Raw genomic sequence first — 17,691 nt, forward strand, 5'->3', positions numbered from 1 at the left:
TGACAGAGGAGTGGGGTGTCCCCATGATTCAGGCCCTCTCGGGAGGCAGCAGCGGAGGTGGCAGAGGACAAAGGCTCCCAAAGCAGGCAGGAGCTTGGATCCATTGTTGAAGGTCTCCACATAGACCTCCTGAGGGAACTGAGCCCTGAGTGGTGGCCTTGCCCTCACCTGAGCACCTGAAGTTAATCTCACACTGAATAGCAGCCCCGCCCCCACCGAAAGCCTCGAGGCTGGGAAGCAGCATTTGAATCTCAGACCCCAAGTGCTAGCTGGGTGGATCTGGAGGCGAGGTGGGTGTGGAAAGAAAACTCAGAAGTCAAGTCACTAGCTGGGAAAATGCCCACAAAAGGGAAAAAAAATAAGATCATAGAAGGTTACTTTCTTGGTGAACAGATATCTCCTCCCTTCCTTTCAGATGAGGAAGAACAATGCTTACCATCAGGGAAAGACATAAAAGTCAAGGCTTTTGTATCCCAAACATCCAAAAGAAATATTCCATGGGCTCAGGCCATGGAAGAGCTCAAAAAGGATTTTGAAAATCAAGTTAGAGAGGTGGAGGAAAAACTGGAAAGAGAAATGAGAGAGATGCAAGAAAAACATGAAAAGCAGGTCCATACCTTGTTAAAGGAGACCCCAAAAAATGCTGAAGAAAATAACACCTTGAAAAATAGGCTAACTCAATTGGCAAAAGAGGTTCAAAAAGCCAATGAGGAGAAGAATGCTTTCAAAAGCAGAATTAGCCAAATGGAAAAGGAGGTCCAAAAGCTCACTGAAGAAAATAGTTCTTTCAAAATTAGAATGGAACAGATGGAGGCTAATGACTTTATGAGAAACCAAGAAATCACAAAACAAAACCAAAAGAATGAAAAAAATGGAAGATAATGTGAAATATCTCATTGGAAAAATAACTAACCTGGAAAATAGATCCAGGAAAGACAATTTAAAAATTATGGGCCTACCTGAAAGCCATGATCAAAAAAGGAGCCTAGACATCATCTTTCATGAAATTATCAAGGAAAACTGCCCTGAGATTCTAGAACCAGAGGGCAAAATAAGTATTCAAGGAACCCACAGATCATGGCCTGAAAGAGATCCAAAAAGAGAAACTCCTAGGAACATTGTGGCTAAATTCCAGAGTTCCCTGGTCAAGGAGAAAATATTGCAAGCAGCTAGAAAGAATCAATTCAAGTATTGTGGAAATACAATCAGGATAACACAAGATCTAGCAGCTTCTACATTAAGGGATCAAAGGGCTTGGAATAGGATATTCTAGAAGTCAAAGGAACTAGGACTAAAACCAAGAATCACCTACCCAGCAAAACTGAGTATAATACTTCAAGGGAAAAAAATGGCCTTTCAATGAAATAGAGGACTTTCAAGCATTCTTGATGAAAAGACCAGAGCTGAAAAGAAAATCTGACTTTCAAACACAAGAATCAAGAGAAGCATGAAAAGGTAAACAGCAAAGAAGTCATAAGGGACTTACTAAAGTTGAACTGTTTACATTCCTACATGGAAAGACAATATTTGTAACTCTTGAAACTTTTCAGTATCTGGGTAGTGGGTGGGATTAGACACACACACACACACACACACACACACACACACACAGCACAGAGTGAATTGAATAGGATGGGACCATATCTTAAAAAAATGAAATTAAGCAGTAAGAGAGAAATATATTGGGAGGAGAAAGGGAGAAATGGAATGGGGCAAATTATCTCTCATAAAAGAGGCAAGCAAAAGATTTTTTAGTGGAGGGAAAAAGAGGGGAGGTGAGAGAAAAACATGAAGTTTACTCTCATCACATTCCACTAAAGGAAGGAATAAAATGCACACTCATTTTGGTACGAAAACCTGTCTTACAATATAGGAAAGTGGGGGAGAAGGGGATAAGCAGGGTGGGGGGGAATGATGGAAGGGAGGGTAGTGGGAGGAGGGAGCAATTTGAAGTCAACACTCTTGGGGAGGGACAGGATCAAAAGAGAGAATAGAAGCAATGGGGGGCAGGATAGAATGGAGGGAAATATAGTTAGTCTTACACAACATGACTATTATGGAAGCAATTGCAAAACTACACAGATATGGCCTATATTGAATTGCTTGCCTTCCCAAAGGGAAGGGGTGGGGAGGGAGGGACAAAGAGAAGATGGAACTCAAAGTTTTAGGAACAACTGTTGAGTATTGTTCTTGCATACAACTAGAAAATAAGAAATACAGGTAAAGGGGTATAGAAAGTTATCTGGCCCTACAGGACAAAAGAGAAGATGGGGACAAGGGAAGGGAGGGATGATAGAAGAGAGGGCAGATTGGTGATAGGGGCAATTAGAATGCTCGGTGTTTTGGGGTGGGGGACAAATGGGGAGAAAATTCGGAACCCAAAATTTTGTGAAAATGAATGTTAAAAGTTAAATAAATAAATTAATTTAAAAAAAAAACTAATAGTTTTCTGCTCAGAGGAAATGAGTGAGAACTGCTGTGTGTTTATCAATCTAGATATTGCAAAAATAAACTGCCATTTCTGTACATCTGATCAATTAAAATTTCTACGTACTAAAATTTCTTCTATTACCCAAAAGTCACAAGTCTGACATCTTTTTACAGCCTCTTCCATGATTGTGAGATCCTGGGTCTTTTGCAGCCTCATATGACCTCTTGAGTCTCAGTTTCCTCAGCTGCAAAATGAGGAGTTTGGATCAGATGACTTTTAAGATCCCTTCTAATATGCCTCAATGATCGATCCTTTTTATGGAGGAGGAAACTGAGACTCAAGAGAGCCTCAGTGAGATGCCTGTGGTCACAGAGGTGGGCGGTATCAAATCTGGGCTTTCAACCTGAGTCTCTTTTGATGCTTGCACTCCTTATACTGTGCCAGCTTCCCTTTCAAAGGTAACATCAATCCCTCTTGTTATCTAGGAGGCGACAAGGCTGCAAGTCAGTTCTGTGTTGTCTGCACCTTTGGAGAGCTCGGCCTTCCCATGAGGGTCCTTCTTGGGCCAACTTCTGTGTATGGCCTTCACAAACATTCCTGGAGACATACATGTGCTCTGCAAACCAGTGAACAGTTATGGGTGCAGTCTTGGTCTCCTCAGTGAGAGCTCTCAAAGTTGCATTACACCAGAGGACCTGAGAGCTTTAAAGGGAACTTAACAGTCATTGAGCATAACCCTCATTGGAAGAAAGAGAAAACCAGGGCCGAAGAAGTACAGAAGACTTGTCCAACATCCCAGGCCTTGCTGGGGACAGAGCTAGTCAGATCCTGGGCCTCCTGCTCTCCCAAATGATCTCATGTAGTTTCAGGCCTTGAAACAAGATCATAAGCTCCCTGAGGACAGATGCTTTAGTATCATGTCTGTTTGTAACCTTCACAAGGCCTAGTTGTGCTCATAGTGAAAACTCAACAACTACTTGTTGATTGCTGATTTAGTTTGCCTGAGAAGCAGTAATAGTAACAATAAAGATCATAGCTGACGTTTATATAGCACCATGAAGTTTACAAAGCACTATATACATATTACCTCACTTGAGAAGAGTATCATGGCACCTAACCTCCAAGCATCTGTCCAAAGGCTGACCCTAATTATGGTGAAGCCTCAATACAATTAAGTCTTTAAAACTATCAAAAATTTCATATATTATATGGGAATACCTTAGTTAATAGAATTGGAGAAAACTATTATAACTCTACCTGTAATTTAAATTAGGTAGTTCAAAAAATGATAATGGGCCCCACTAATTTCATAATAGTATTTCAGTAAAGATTCAGATGAAGTGTGTGGACCAATATATACTTGAATTAAAATAAAAAGAACCACAAGCAGTTTGTCCTACCCAAGGCCATCTTTAAAATATAAGCTCAAAAGACAGATGCAAACTTTAATTTAATAAGTGAAAAAGCATAATGGCATTTTACTTGAAACAGAAGGAGTTAAAATTAGACATTATACAAACCAGGTATGGCCTATTAGGTGTTGTTATTTTCAGTATGGAAAGAAATTTTTTAATTTCTCAGCAATCAAGAACATTTTCTTTTAGTTTTGGGGGCCATTGGGGAGCATATTTTTTTTCTTAAGATGCACATAAAACAACAAATTAGATAATCATATAGAGTTAAAAGGGATCTTAAAAGTCTATTTCAAATCCCTTTACTGATGAGGAGATTAAGGTGGGGAGAAGTCCAGTGATTTGCCCCAAATCACACTATTAGGAAAGGGCTGAGCAGGGACACAGATCCACTGGAGCCCTAACTTTGGTGTTAGAGAACAAAGGGGCAGCAGCACTTCGGTGCACTGGAGAGAGTGTGGCTTTAGGGGTCAGAGGACACTTGCGTGGGAATACTGGTTCTGCCACTCACAACCTGTAAGCAGATCTTAGGCGGATCTAAACTGGGTAGAGCCCAAGTGCCTCATCTGTAAATGACTAGACCTCTAAGGTCCCTTCTTCCAGGTCTAAAGCTTTAGGTTGATAAGCACAGCACAATTATGGTAACTCGTTTCCCCCTTGACCAAAAAATTGTGATTTAGTAAATTCTCAGTGATGAGTTTCTTGACCACAGGGCATGCAAAACTAGTTTCCAGGCCTTTATCTTGTAGTTTTTGGACAAAAGTGTAAGACCTTTTTTTTTTTTTTTTTTTACATTTGCAGTAAACAAGTGGACAAGTGGTCTTAGAAAAATTAAGAAGACATTTATAGATGAAAAAGCGAATAACAACATCTTCAATTCTCCCAAAGAAATGTGACAAGCTGGAACAATCTTAGTCAGTCAAGCCAGTAGACATTTATTAAGTCCCTATTATGTGCCAAGTACTATGCTAAGTGCCAAAGTGCTAAGGATACAAAGAAAGGCCTAAAAACAGCCAGTCTCTGCCCTTGAGGAGCTAACAGCCTAATGGGAGAGACAACATAAGAATAACCATGTTCAAAAAAGCTGTATACAGGATAACTAGAATATAATTAATGGAGAGAAGGTATGACTTTCCCCAAATTACTGGCATACTGAGAACATGACATTTATTGTAAGACATCCTGTATCTCCCTGCCTGAGAATATTCTCTGATATAAAAAAAATGACAGCAAACAATCACAATCTTCTCAGTAAGTTTTTAATAGTTTTAGATTTAGGAACAAATGCTCTGAAAGGAGGTAACTAAAAACAGTAAATTTCATTTTGCTTGATTCCAAAGTCCAGCTCCCAGTCTCTTTGCCAACAACACTAGGTTGGGCTGAGATGTAGCGATTCCCTTTAAGGAAAGGCTGGCTCAACATTTTCATCTCTACCTGATTCCAGAACCACAAAATCCCCAGAGCCAGGAGCGTGGAGGCCACTTATTCCTGACCTAAACTGGACCAAGCTTCCCTGCAGGCAGGCATCCAGAGGATCTGTGCTTGGGGGTGGCTGGATCTTGGAAGCTGCTGCCCAGTCAGCCCCAAGTTGTGCTTTTCCTCATGAAGGCTAAGAGGCAGTGGCAACAAGACCAGGGGAAGCACCAGGCAGAGGGCAGCCCAACCTTGTCTTGTGATCTTTGTGGCTCACCTGGCTTTGCCCATAGAGGCCTGCTTCTGCTGCTGGTCCTCCTGGCTGGGTGTGGGGTGGGGTGATGAGGAATCTTGGTACCCTTCCCATTTCAAATGGGAATATATTAAAAATGTTACTCAATTTGCATATTTTTGAAACGGTAAAACTGCTCTGTACTTGCCCATACAATGAGCCAACACCATGAAAAAGGTCATGAAGACTCTGCTCCCCAGTGACATAGCCAGCATCATGCAGCACACACCCCATAAATGGTGCCGGAGAAAGAGACAGGTCTGTAGTCAGGAGGCTGGAATCTGGGGCCAAGCTGTGGCACTTACACAAGTGCGTGGGGCGGGGGGGGGGGGGGGGGGGGGGTGGGGACTCAGGCAAGTCACTCTGCCCTCACCTGGGCAAAATGCAGGGGCTGACCCAAGGGCCAGCTTTGGGTCAGCTGATTCTCTAGGGTTTGGATTTGTGACAGGTCTGTCAGCAGAGCATATCCCAACACATGATACTCTCTGACCACAAGGATTGGTCATAGATGGCGGCTGCTCTCACAAATAAGCAAACCCCTCTTGTTCAAGATAGCAAGTTAGAAAGGTGCATAGTTTCTGGGGACCAGAGGCTGACCTTCAGTAGCAAATGCAGCAGCCCAAAAAACTGTCATGACTTTGAAACACTCTGTTTAATATCCTCAGAACATGACAGCTGGAAATAATGGATTCCAAAGCATTTTCACATGCAAAGTGGGCCACTTCTGATCATCACCATACTTGACTGAGACAAGAGTTTAAAAAACCAAACCAGAGAGTAACTGGTGAGCAGTTCATGATAATCTTTTGAGGAAGGTAAGCATTTTCATTTGCAGGCTGAGAAAAACACGAAGAAAACATCAACCTTATTATACAAAGAGAACAGAAGCCCAAAGTGGATAGAGCAGTCCTGCTTCCCTTGGGTCTAGCCGTCAGTGGCACCCTCCCTCCTTGCCTCCTGGAACCCTCCTCTCTGCCCTTACACAGGGGCAGCTGATTACTTGCCTCTCATTCTTTCCTCACCCAGGATGTATTCAGATTACGGTATATGGACCTGACTTTCTCTGCCAGCCACTTTCTTCTACCTAAGTTTGAGAGAGAGACTCTCCATGCAGAAAAATGCTAGTTTCTCTTCTCAGGATTATTTCCCTTGGCGTCTTCTGAATGTCATTTCCTGTCTCCTCTTAGGCTGATGTCCCCTCTCTGTTCTTCTTCTGAATGCTCACTCTGGAAGCCATTTTCCTAGAATCTAGACTAGTGCATGTCAGATGACATCTGGTTCTCCTCATCTCTACAAGGAACTCCAGAGGAGGCTGGTCACTTCCCCACAGTCCCAACATTTCCACCTCAACCATCAAGTCTTCCCAGATGACGAACTTCAGATCTTGAACGGAATCAATTTTGTTCATCACTCCAGCTTTTGAGGGATGAAAAGATTAAATACTGGTTCTGCAATTTTGCCTCCTGTAGCATTACCTACATTACCTAGTACTTATGAAATGTTTGCATCTCAAGAAGTTACCCCTTATGTACAGATCAGGTTCTATGTGATTTCTGGCAAATCTTCTGGTTTTTGAAAACATGTTGATTAATTTAAAATCTTGTAGGTTTTGCCTACTGTTATAATTGTTCAGCAGTATACCAAATGCCTTTAAATATTTTCTTTTATTATACCACCAACCATCTAGGTCCAGTGAGCTCCCATTAGAGATGAACAAGTAAATAAGGTCTTCCACTAATGCCTTGATATCATATCACAGTACAGAGGAGAGTCTCTAATCCCTAAGGTTCTACAAGGTATACCAAGCTCTGGCAAATCCAACCAAGCTAGAAGAACTGGAGGACGGGCAGGCAAACAACCTTGCCAGGACTGGGATAACTACATCCAGAGAGACTTAACACCAAAGACTTGGCTATCAGTCCAAAACAAATAATAGACTCTCTCCATAAAGGGATGGTAGAGCTGTGATGCTGAAGCCTTTCTCAATCCCTCCTAATTCCAAAATCTTCTTTCTGTCAATCATTTTCTATTTCTTTCCTAAATAGCTTGTTTTCACAGATTTGCTTGTTTCCTTATTAGTGTGTGGGGCTGTCTTCTGCCTCTTTTAAAAAATCCCAAGTGCTTACAAAGTTCCTGGTATATAGTGAATGCTTAATAAATGTTTACTGACTGATGAGTGCAAAGATCTGCAAGAATTCTGAAAATATCAAAACACTACATACCTTAAAAGAACATGGATAGGTGGGAAAATATACCTCCTTCTTACTTGTTTACTCTCTTCAGGTACAATGTGCTAATTAGGGAAACAAATACATCATTAAAATAAAGATCATAAAAAGTAAGCCTTCGCTCCATGTGATGTCCCACTAAAAGAACTACTTCCACCTGTCAATGAACTGTTCACTGAAGCTGCTAACCCACTGCTAGATCCCTTAAGCTGAGCACTCCTCATTAGAAACAAGGATTTACAGATGGCAGGTATCAGAGCTTACTCTGCCCACTGTGCTCTCTGACCACATTTCCCTCTTTCCCATCTATCTCAAAGTAGGGCTCTCCAGGTTATTTTGCCAATGTAGCTGAATCATTCCTCAGTCCTACATTTCCATATCAGAGAATGAAGATGTTAATAATGTTGACCCCACATTATACATCTATGTTTGCTTTCACTCAAATTCTTTGTGAGAAATAAATGAAGGCTTTCATGTCACAGGAAATGAACAGCAGAACAAGATAGCTGCGGATCCTATGAATTAAAAGAAACCTCAGTGTCTCCAAGGCATGAAACAATCCAGCCCTAATTATAGCCAGCTGGAGACAGCCCCATTTCCACTGATGCTCAGATCATTATCCAAATCCTGATGGATGCCCTTCTGTAGATCCCAAAGAAATGCTCACCCCTTTATCATTTACATCCTTCAGAATAGTTCTTATGCCATTTGAAAAAATACAACTTTGTAATGAGCAGTATTACTTTATTTTTCTCCTAATGTCTGTACATCATCTAATCATACTGGAAGGAATTCTAAATAATTTTCTGCTCATCCAGATGGCTCAATTCTGCTTTCACCCTTTCAACAACGAGAAAAAGTTGTTTGTTCCCTTTAGTTCCTTAAAAGGGCTTACTTAAATGTTCACATACTAACTATGAATCTTCCTATTTGATGCATAAATGAGACAAATGGAATCAAACTCCAAAACTTAGGTACATTCATAGCTACGATTACAGTGATAATTTAATTAGATATAAAGCCTGTTCCCAACTGTAATCAATACTTTTTCCCAAATTAAATAAATAAGCATCTAATTTCATTAAAAGATCCTCAAAAATAAATTCTGGTATTTCTTAAGAAAACAGTATCAAAAAGGCACTTAAATGGTAGACTGCAAACAAATTATTCAAAAGCACTGGGGTCCTAATTTAGCTCATACAAACTCAAAAATGTTTAAAAATGGTGAGCGCCAAGTGACTATTAACACATAAGCCTTACAGCATGGCTATGGTCAAAATGCTGGCTACTTACTTTTTTAAGAAATAAAAAAATATTATTTTAGAGCAATGGCAAGCTGCTTTGGTTATGAAATTTGTTTGCACCTTTATTTTGATTTTATAAAAGATCTATAAATAAACCAAAAAGCTAACTGAAAAAGGACTACATGGTCTAAGAGATTGCCCAGTCTAACTCCCTGCCTAGAAGTCAGGCATCTCTTCCATATCCTGCCCCCAATGTAGTTTCTCAGTGTCTGCCTGAAGCCTCCAGGAATGAGGCCATCTTGGTGCTGAGGGCAACTTACTGACTTCACTTTGAACAGCTCTGAACGTTGTGGAGTTTTCTTTGATGTTTCAACTTCGGCCTTTATAGTTTTTCCTAGCTTATGATGGTCATACACTCAATTTTTTAGTGAAAATGCTTTGGGCCTCTTGAATCATCAACACCAACATTTCTTCCTCTTTCTCACACATGTCTTACATGTCTTGGGAAGTGGCAGTGGTGGAGGGGAGAATGACATTGCCTATTCTCAGATCATGCCCACCAGAGGCAGTGACTCCTAAGACCTAAACTTCTCAAGGAAGCCCCTTTAAGCCTCTGATGCTCCCTACCTACAAGGAACCGCCACAGCAACCAGGCCAATTTATTTTCTTAGACACAGATGCCATTTCCCAGTTCTTAGACCCATGCTTTGGGCAATGCCACTTCCTTGCAGTGACACCGGCCTTCCTGGCCCCCTCCCTATCAACCAGCAGTACATTCTAACTCAGATTTTATATGCTCCTTTCTTTTACACAAAAATGCAGGATCTAAAAGCTGGGAGCTTTGGGGATCATCAAATTCAATTAATATTTTACAAAAGAGCAAACTGCAGACCAGAAACAATTTGCCCAAAGGTTGCAGGGGTAATGAATGGCAGAGCTATGATTTACATTCAGTTAAAAAACAAACAAAACCAAAACCACTGGGCCCAGCCCATTCTGTTCTTCCTCAATTGGATAAAACTTGGATACACTGAATGTATGTTACTTGGTCCCTGTTGCATGGCTATGCAGCTGTTCTCAAAGAAAAAATGAAAAAGACATTGTCTTCAAGGCCACACACCCAAGGAAATAAAGATCAAATGTACAAAGGATGGAAATCCAACAACTTGGAAGGAGTGAAGGGAACTCAGAGAAGGTTTCCTGTAGGAGGTGGCATGGGAGCAGGGCTTTTGGCAGAAGAAGCTGGAGAAGAAGCATTTACCTAGAGCACCTACTACTATGTGCCAGGCATCAGGCTGAGTGATCATCACAAATATCCCATTTGAGCCTCACAACAACCCTCTGAGGGAGGTGCTATTATTATTCCTATTTTATCAAAGAGAAAACTGAGGCTAACACAGCAAGTGACTTGCCTAGGGTCACACAGCTAGAAAGTGCATGAGGCCAGATTTGAACGGAGAGATCTTCCTGACTCTGGTTTGGCATTCCATTCAATGTACCACTTAGTTGTACCAAAATTATTAGAAGTTAAAATCGATAAATTCTTAAAACAATTATTAAATTATTTAATAGTAAATAAGACACTTTAAAATTAAAAATAACTTTAAAAATAAAAAATCACGAACACTGTTGGATTCTCATATCTGCTTCAGCACTCAACTTGTTTATTTGGGTAAAAATCTGGTCCTACACAGGGAGAAAGGAAAGGAAGGTGCTTTAAAAATATTACAAATATTTGTTGCTCACAACAACCCTGAGAAGTAGGTGCTATTATTATTATATCCATTTTACAGTGGAGGAATTTGAGGCAGAGGCTAAGTTATCCAGGGGTTATATAGCTACTAAGTGCCTAAGTATTTAAACTCAGGTCTTCCTGACTTCAGAGTCAGTGCTCAATCCACTGTGCCACTTAGCTAACTGCCTCTAAGGGAGAGTTTTGGGTGGGGTGGGTAGCCAGAAAAGGGAGAAGTATTTTAAAAGACAATGAACATATTTGTTTTGTTTGTTTTGGAGGGGAAAAGGCAAGGCAATTGGGGTTAAGTGACTTGCCCAAGGTCATATAGCTAATAAGCGCATTTGTGTTTGAGGCTGGATTTGAACTCAGGTCCTCCTGACTCCAGGGCTGGTGCTCTACTCACTGTGCCACTGAGCTGCCCCTCACATATCTGTATTATTAAGAAAATAGTCTTGACCTCTCTGACCCCCTGAAATCATCTGGAGAACCCCAAGGAATCCACAGAGCCCACTCAGAAACCCGCTGACTTAAATAAAGGTAAAGATTTTGCCTTTATCAGATACATGTCTGATATATATCAGACAGATGTTGTCAAATTTGCAGACAACATAAAGCTGAGACCTTGGGGAATGCAAAGAATAGTCAGGATTAAGATCCTGACAAGATGGAGCCTTGGGCTCAAACTAATAAAGTGAAATTAGGTGAATAAATGATTGCCTCATATTTAGGCCCAAGTGGGCAACGCCCTCTTCAAATGAACGGATAATGTCCACATTCCCTTTATTCATAATATCAGTTCCATCTGTGGGCCTATGAAAAAACACACGTTGGTTTTACATTGCTTGTGTTAGGCTTTGTCATCAGTAGTTGAAAATAAATTTAGGCTCTAGAAAATTTGTTGGATTGCAAGCATCCTTCAAATTCCTGTATTTGATCCCTGAATTTCAATGCTCTCTCATTTATAAAACATGAAATTGAAAGCTAACTGATGTATGCTAGCAGGGCACACAGCGATTATTCTGAAGCGCCTGGCCTCTAGTGAAATGGAATCACACACACGAAGAAAGGGATAAACTATGGAGCAAAGCATTTTCAGCAGATGACATCACTGACAACCAATTAGGCAGTACCAATTATGTCCAACATTCTGAAAATGTTTCTCGATTTTAAGGAAATAATTAGATCCGTTAATTATGGACAAGTCAGTGCAGCCCAGCTGCTGGCTCTCTCCTGGCCCTGCCATTCGTTTGAAGCAAATGATTTCTGAGGAGGGTTCTCCTGCAGTTATGTTTTATTTCTGTGCCTCAAGCATACAATTTTAACACAGGGCAACCTCCTGTGCTCCCCCCTTCCTTCAAATAGTAGCAAATATGCCAAACCAGGAGCATATTTTACATAACTGTATGTGCCAAACCGATTTGGGCCAAGAGAGAATGAATGCAACTCATCTCTGATTTCTAATTGGTAAATGGGAGAGATATTATAAGCTCGTTTCACATGTCTAGCTGCTGGGTTCCTATGGCAACTGCATATACAACATATTTTCCCTGAAGCACAGTCATCTAATTCCTTACATGAATTTATTTATTTATTTTCACTCTTGGGAGAAATCCTTCATTTAGCCCTTACAAAAATCAACCAATAGTTTTCTTAATTAGCAGTATATCAAGAGGAGGAGGTGCCATTCTTTTTCTAATAAATATACTTTCTACCAAAGCCATAGCATAGGGAAGGTGATTAGGGAAGGGAGAAAAAATGTTTCTATATGAGAAATATCTGTGCACAAAATGCCTTCAACGACCCTTCAAAGACAAAGGCATAGAGACTTAGAGAGGGCAATGGAAAGGATGTGTAACTCTAAGTTCCCCCTTCCATGGGGGAGAAGTCCTGTGCAGAGGGCAAACTTGATGGTCAGGGTTGGAAACGTTCCTTGATTGCCTTCAGTGGATAGTTGGATGGCCTGAGGAGAAAAGCCAGCCATGCTTAAGTATGGGCTGAATGATGGGGCCAGAAGGGAAGGATTCAAGGGAATCCTATCAGGCTCCTTCACTTTGTCTCCTCTTTGAGACTGAAGTAATTAGTACAGATTCAAGTGGTAACAGATGGAAGAGATCCCATATTGGATTTTAGCTGACTATCACATTAACAACAATTTCCCAAAGTCCTCCAAGGGACAGTGGATCAATTAGCATTCAGCAGTGCTCAGAATATTTAAAGTCTGTCGCTCCCTCCTTCCATGGTTAGATGGTGAAGGAAATTTTTCAGCTCTCTGACTTCAATGCTCTAAGAATTGCCATTGGACTGGCAAGCTAATTTTGTCTGACACGTGGAGCCTGCCCTCCATCTCCCGGGCAGGTGGGTGCTTCATTCCCCACTTGGCAGAGGCAGTTGTGACAGTGACAAGAGTGCTCCCTTTGGAGTCCAAAGGCTGCCATGAGAGCCTTTATTCTGGGCCCTGACAGCTCTGTGGTCACCTTGCTGCCTCAGGTGCACTGGCCATCAAATGCACCTATGTCATACGGTTGTAAGGTCAAATGAGATGAGCAATGGCAAAACAGCAACTCCACATCGAAGTAACTACTCTCCTTTGGTGACTTAACTTTCCTTCACCCCTCTTTCAGGAGAAGAACCTTTTCACAGTCAACCTCCAAGGTGCAGGTCAAGTGCCATCTTCTCCATTAAGCCTTCATCTGCTCCTCCTCCCACAACAAACCCTATCTCCTGACATTGGCTCTTCCACTGGAATACTCTCCCTCCTCAGCTGGCCTACTGGCTTCCACCAAATCTGCCCTGCCTTCTGATCATCTCCAATTTACTCAGTAAACATCTTGTTTGGATGTTGTTGTTTGCAAGTTGTCTCCTCCACTAGGCTGTGAGCTCCATAAAGTCAAGGACAACCCCAGTGCTTAGACACAGTGCCTAGCACATAGCTAGGCACTTGAGAAATGCTTATTGACTGAATGACTAGAATTAAGAACTGAATGGATTCTTTGACTGTTCTAGTCCTCAATTACCTTTGTCTTCTCAGTTCCTATAGCTCTTCTAGCTGGATATGTAGATGTAATTTAGGAATTAATTACTCCCCAATTGCTTCATGCAGAATCAGTCACAGCGCCACAGGTTTAGATCTCAGATGTAACCTGGGGTCTCTTCATTTTACACATAAAGAAACTAAGACACAAATAAGGTGATTTTGCTCAATGTCACACAGGTGGTACGTGGCAGAGCAAAGATCCCACCAAACTCTGCTCCCCCCAATCCATATATGTCAGTTTATTCACTATTTGGTCTGGGTACATCATCTGTATAAGGCACTGCTCCCTTGGACGGTGAGAGAGCCGATGGGGACAGTGAGAGATTAAGGGAATGGCCCGCGGGCACCCAGTCAATGTGGGGCTCTCTCCAGACTCAGCTACCTCTATATATTATTATAAATTCAATAAATTTTATTAAGTAAATTAAATTTTTAATGCTAATAATTTTAAAATTAAATTAATATAAACAAATAATTATAAATTCACAAAAAATTTACAAAATCCCTTGAAATAATTTGCTGACTCATTCAACTAGTCTATGTGACATGTATTTCTAAGCTCCCTATATCAGCAAATGCCTGATTAGCAGGATATGTCCAGAGGAGGGCAAGCAGGAACCAGGGTCCTGAAGGACCTTCACATCACACTATCTGGTAACTGTACGAAGGGACTGGCACAGAGAACAAAAGACTTGCTGGACTGTAAGGGCTGCCAGTTAGAAGAGGTAATACCTTTTGCCCCTAGAGTCTGAAAGCAGAAGAAACAGAAAGTTACAGAGACTTATTAGTGCCAGTGGTGCAAGGAAACCTCCCTAATCACCTCCCTTCACTTTACAGATAAGCCAGATGTCGTTAGTCATGTTGTCCAGGTGACTGGCTCATGGATGGCTCAGACAATATAGTGCTGTGCTAAAAATGGAGAAGGCTTCCAGGATCTAATGGTGCTATTCAACAAAGGCTGATGATAGTCATGTCAGAAGGCACAATGATATAACTAAAAGCTGTTAGAGGTGAAGACTGTGCCACCTCTATCTAGTCTCACACCCTCATTTTGTCTGCAAAACAAGGAAAGTGAGGCCTAGTGAGGTAAATCAGTGAACTCAAGATCATTCAGGGAGTTAAGAGTCACAGGTGGGATTAGGGTCCAGGTCTCTGCACTCCTCATCAGAAGCTTTATTTCTTCTCCAGAGATAAGCTTCACTGATACTTTTTGTTTCTACATTAATTTCAATCTTTTCTGAAAAAATCCTTCATGTCCAGCTTTGGGACCTTCCTTATAAAAAGAAAAACATTTAAGTAAGCCCAACTGATATGGCATCCAGCAGCCTTTCGATCACCCCACATAATTAACACAACACCATGTTCAGACAAATGTTTTGAAACTCCAAACTAAACAATCCTTCTCTATCCTCAAAGAATTTATAATCTAGATGACATACAGTTGAAGTTTTGCATGATAAAATCAAAATAGTTAAAAAGAGAACTTACAGTTGGAGGGAGGGTGGAAATCTCTGCACCAAATATTTTGGATAAGGATCTGATAGCTAAGCTGTGTGAGGAACAAACCCAAAGGTAGCAGACCAGAAGCCAGTCTCCTTAAGAGGCCAAATGAGCACAGAGTTCTCAAAAGAATCATGAAATCAAAGCAATCAGTTACTAACAAGAGAAATACAAATCAGAACAATTCCTAAATTTCACCTCACAACCAGCACAGTCAAGATAAAAAATATGGAAACATTCCCACCTGGAGATTTGGAGGCCAGGCACCCTCAATGGTCCAACCACCTAGGAGGCAGTTTGGACTTTTACTTAGGCTTTGAAAAAGCAACTATTATGCCTTTTGTGAAGCATATATCCCAAGAAGGTAAAAGACAAATGGTGATGGTGGCTTGTTTTATGGCAGTAAAGAACTATAAAGAAAATATGTGCCCACTGATTCAGGAAATGGCCCCACAAACTGTGGTCCACAGAGGTGAAGGAATGACAGTAACGAATGAGGAATATGAAGAACTCATAGAAACAGGACAAGACTTACAAGAACTGATGCCAAGTGAGGTAAGCAGTCAGGGACACAACGCACACAACGGCTCCAGCAACAAAAATGGAAAAACCAATAAAACAGAATGGAATGCTAGTCTGGCCTCAGAAAGAGAGGCTAGCACAGCAGAGGTGGAGAACTATGGGGAAGGGATGCTGTGCACACTGTCAGTTAGGGCTGAGTTGAGGGCCAGCTTTACAGAGCTGTTTTTTCTTTTTAAATTTTTGTTATAAAGGGAGGCTTGCTTGTAGGGGAATGAGGAGAAACAGATTTTGAAATGAATGTAGTTTGAAATAAATAAATAAATGTAGTTTAAAAATAAAAGACATTAATAAAACAAAAAACTTTAGAGAAGCAATACTTGCCTCTTGATGGAAGGCTTTTCCACAGAGGAACAGATTGAAAATATGCTTCCCAGTTGTGTGACCACACACCAAAGAAAGGCGGATTAAACAAGATTACCGACTCCTCTCTCCCCTCTGAACCACTTAGTCAACCAGGAAACAGGAGGGAAGTACGTGTAGGTACTTACAACAGCAGTGAAGACACAGCTGTCGTCAACAACAACAAAAAAAGAACTGAATGTTTTTAGTGTGTGGTACAAATGCTCGTCTTTCTGGACTCACGTGTATGGAAATGACAGAATCTGAATCAACATGTCTTCTGTTAAATCATCATTTTTACAAAAAAAAAAGTACCTAAAGACACCTCCAATTTGGTTGTATAATTTATTTGAAATGAAATGTTTTATACTGGTCATTCCCCAAACTTCAGTGAAACTATTTGTGTATTTGCTAAATTATTTCACAACATGCTCTGCATTGAAATGTTCTAAAAATCCATCTAATTCTTGAAATGTGTGGTGCAACTTCCACATTAGAAGAAGTCTCCTAAAATCCTCCTTTGATGGTTCATCATGACACGGAGATCATGTGGCCCTGTGCCCTCAAATGTAAAGCCAGCTAAAGGCAATCTCTGGTGATGGAAAGGAGGTAACTGTACACTGGGAACAACCAAGCACAAGCCTAGCTCACTTCACAGGACGCTTTGGCTGCAGGATGGTGAATCTCTAAGCTGCTGGTGGTAGAGGTGCCCAAACTGATGATACCTACAATCCTTGGTGGACTAACTGTCAAGATGGAAATATAATAGTAGAAGGCAAAGCACAAAGCAGTTCCTATGCTACTCCTAATCTTTCCATGGCTATGAAGGCTTAATAGAGACCAAAAGAAGAGCCCACACTGCATGGAAACAAAGCAAGAAAGCCTGCAACTGAGATGTTTTTTTCTGACCACTGACATGATGGTCATTTACCCTCTAAGTGCTTGAAAAGTCCCTCAGTAAAATCTCACCTTAGATATGAAAAGCAGAAATTACTGTCCTTTATTCAGTTACTGCCCTCCCACTTATGATGATGGACATTAAAGTAGGATACACAACCTCATCTTAAAGGACCAACTGTATACCCAGGAATCTTTCCCCTCTTTTCTCTAACGCAAAGAATAAAAAGATGCTTTTGAAAAAGCACAAATTTCAATTTTGTAAAGTGGAATGTTCTGAAATGTTATTAGTCAATAACACAAAGGTGGCCCCCCCGTAAAGGGATCAACAAAAGCTCAGATAACCTGGAGAGCAAGTTTCCTTCCCAAGCCAGGGCATATGTGGCCCAGCTGTCCTTCAGAATCTACCTGGCCACCATGTAAAAGAAGGATTAGGCTTGGTCTGCTCTGACCCAGAGAACCAGGACTTTCACTAGAAAGGCACTGAGGCTGGATACAGCACCCATCCTCCTCAGGCACTGCCTATGAGTGCCTGTGGGTTGGAGGCCCTGGAAGTCTTCAGGGGGACCCTGGATGACATAGAG

At 41.2% G+C, this 17,691-nt stretch overlaps 1 protein-coding gene across 30 annotated transcripts in view; it reads right to left on the minus strand.

The window, feature by feature from the left end:
- The window catches only part of PEAK1 (pseudopodium enriched atypical kinase 1), a 297,886-nt gene that overhangs the window by 115,902 nt on the left and 164,293 nt on the right, over nt 1-17,691 (minus strand). The gene's annotated exons all lie outside the window — the stretch shown is intronic.

This window comes from Notamacropus eugenii, chromosome 1, assembly GCF_028372415.1.
Source record: "Notamacropus eugenii isolate mMacEug1 chromosome 1, mMacEug1.pri_v2, whole genome shotgun sequence".
Taxonomy (NCBI): domain Eukaryota; kingdom Metazoa; phylum Chordata; class Mammalia; order Diprotodontia; family Macropodidae; genus Notamacropus; species Notamacropus eugenii.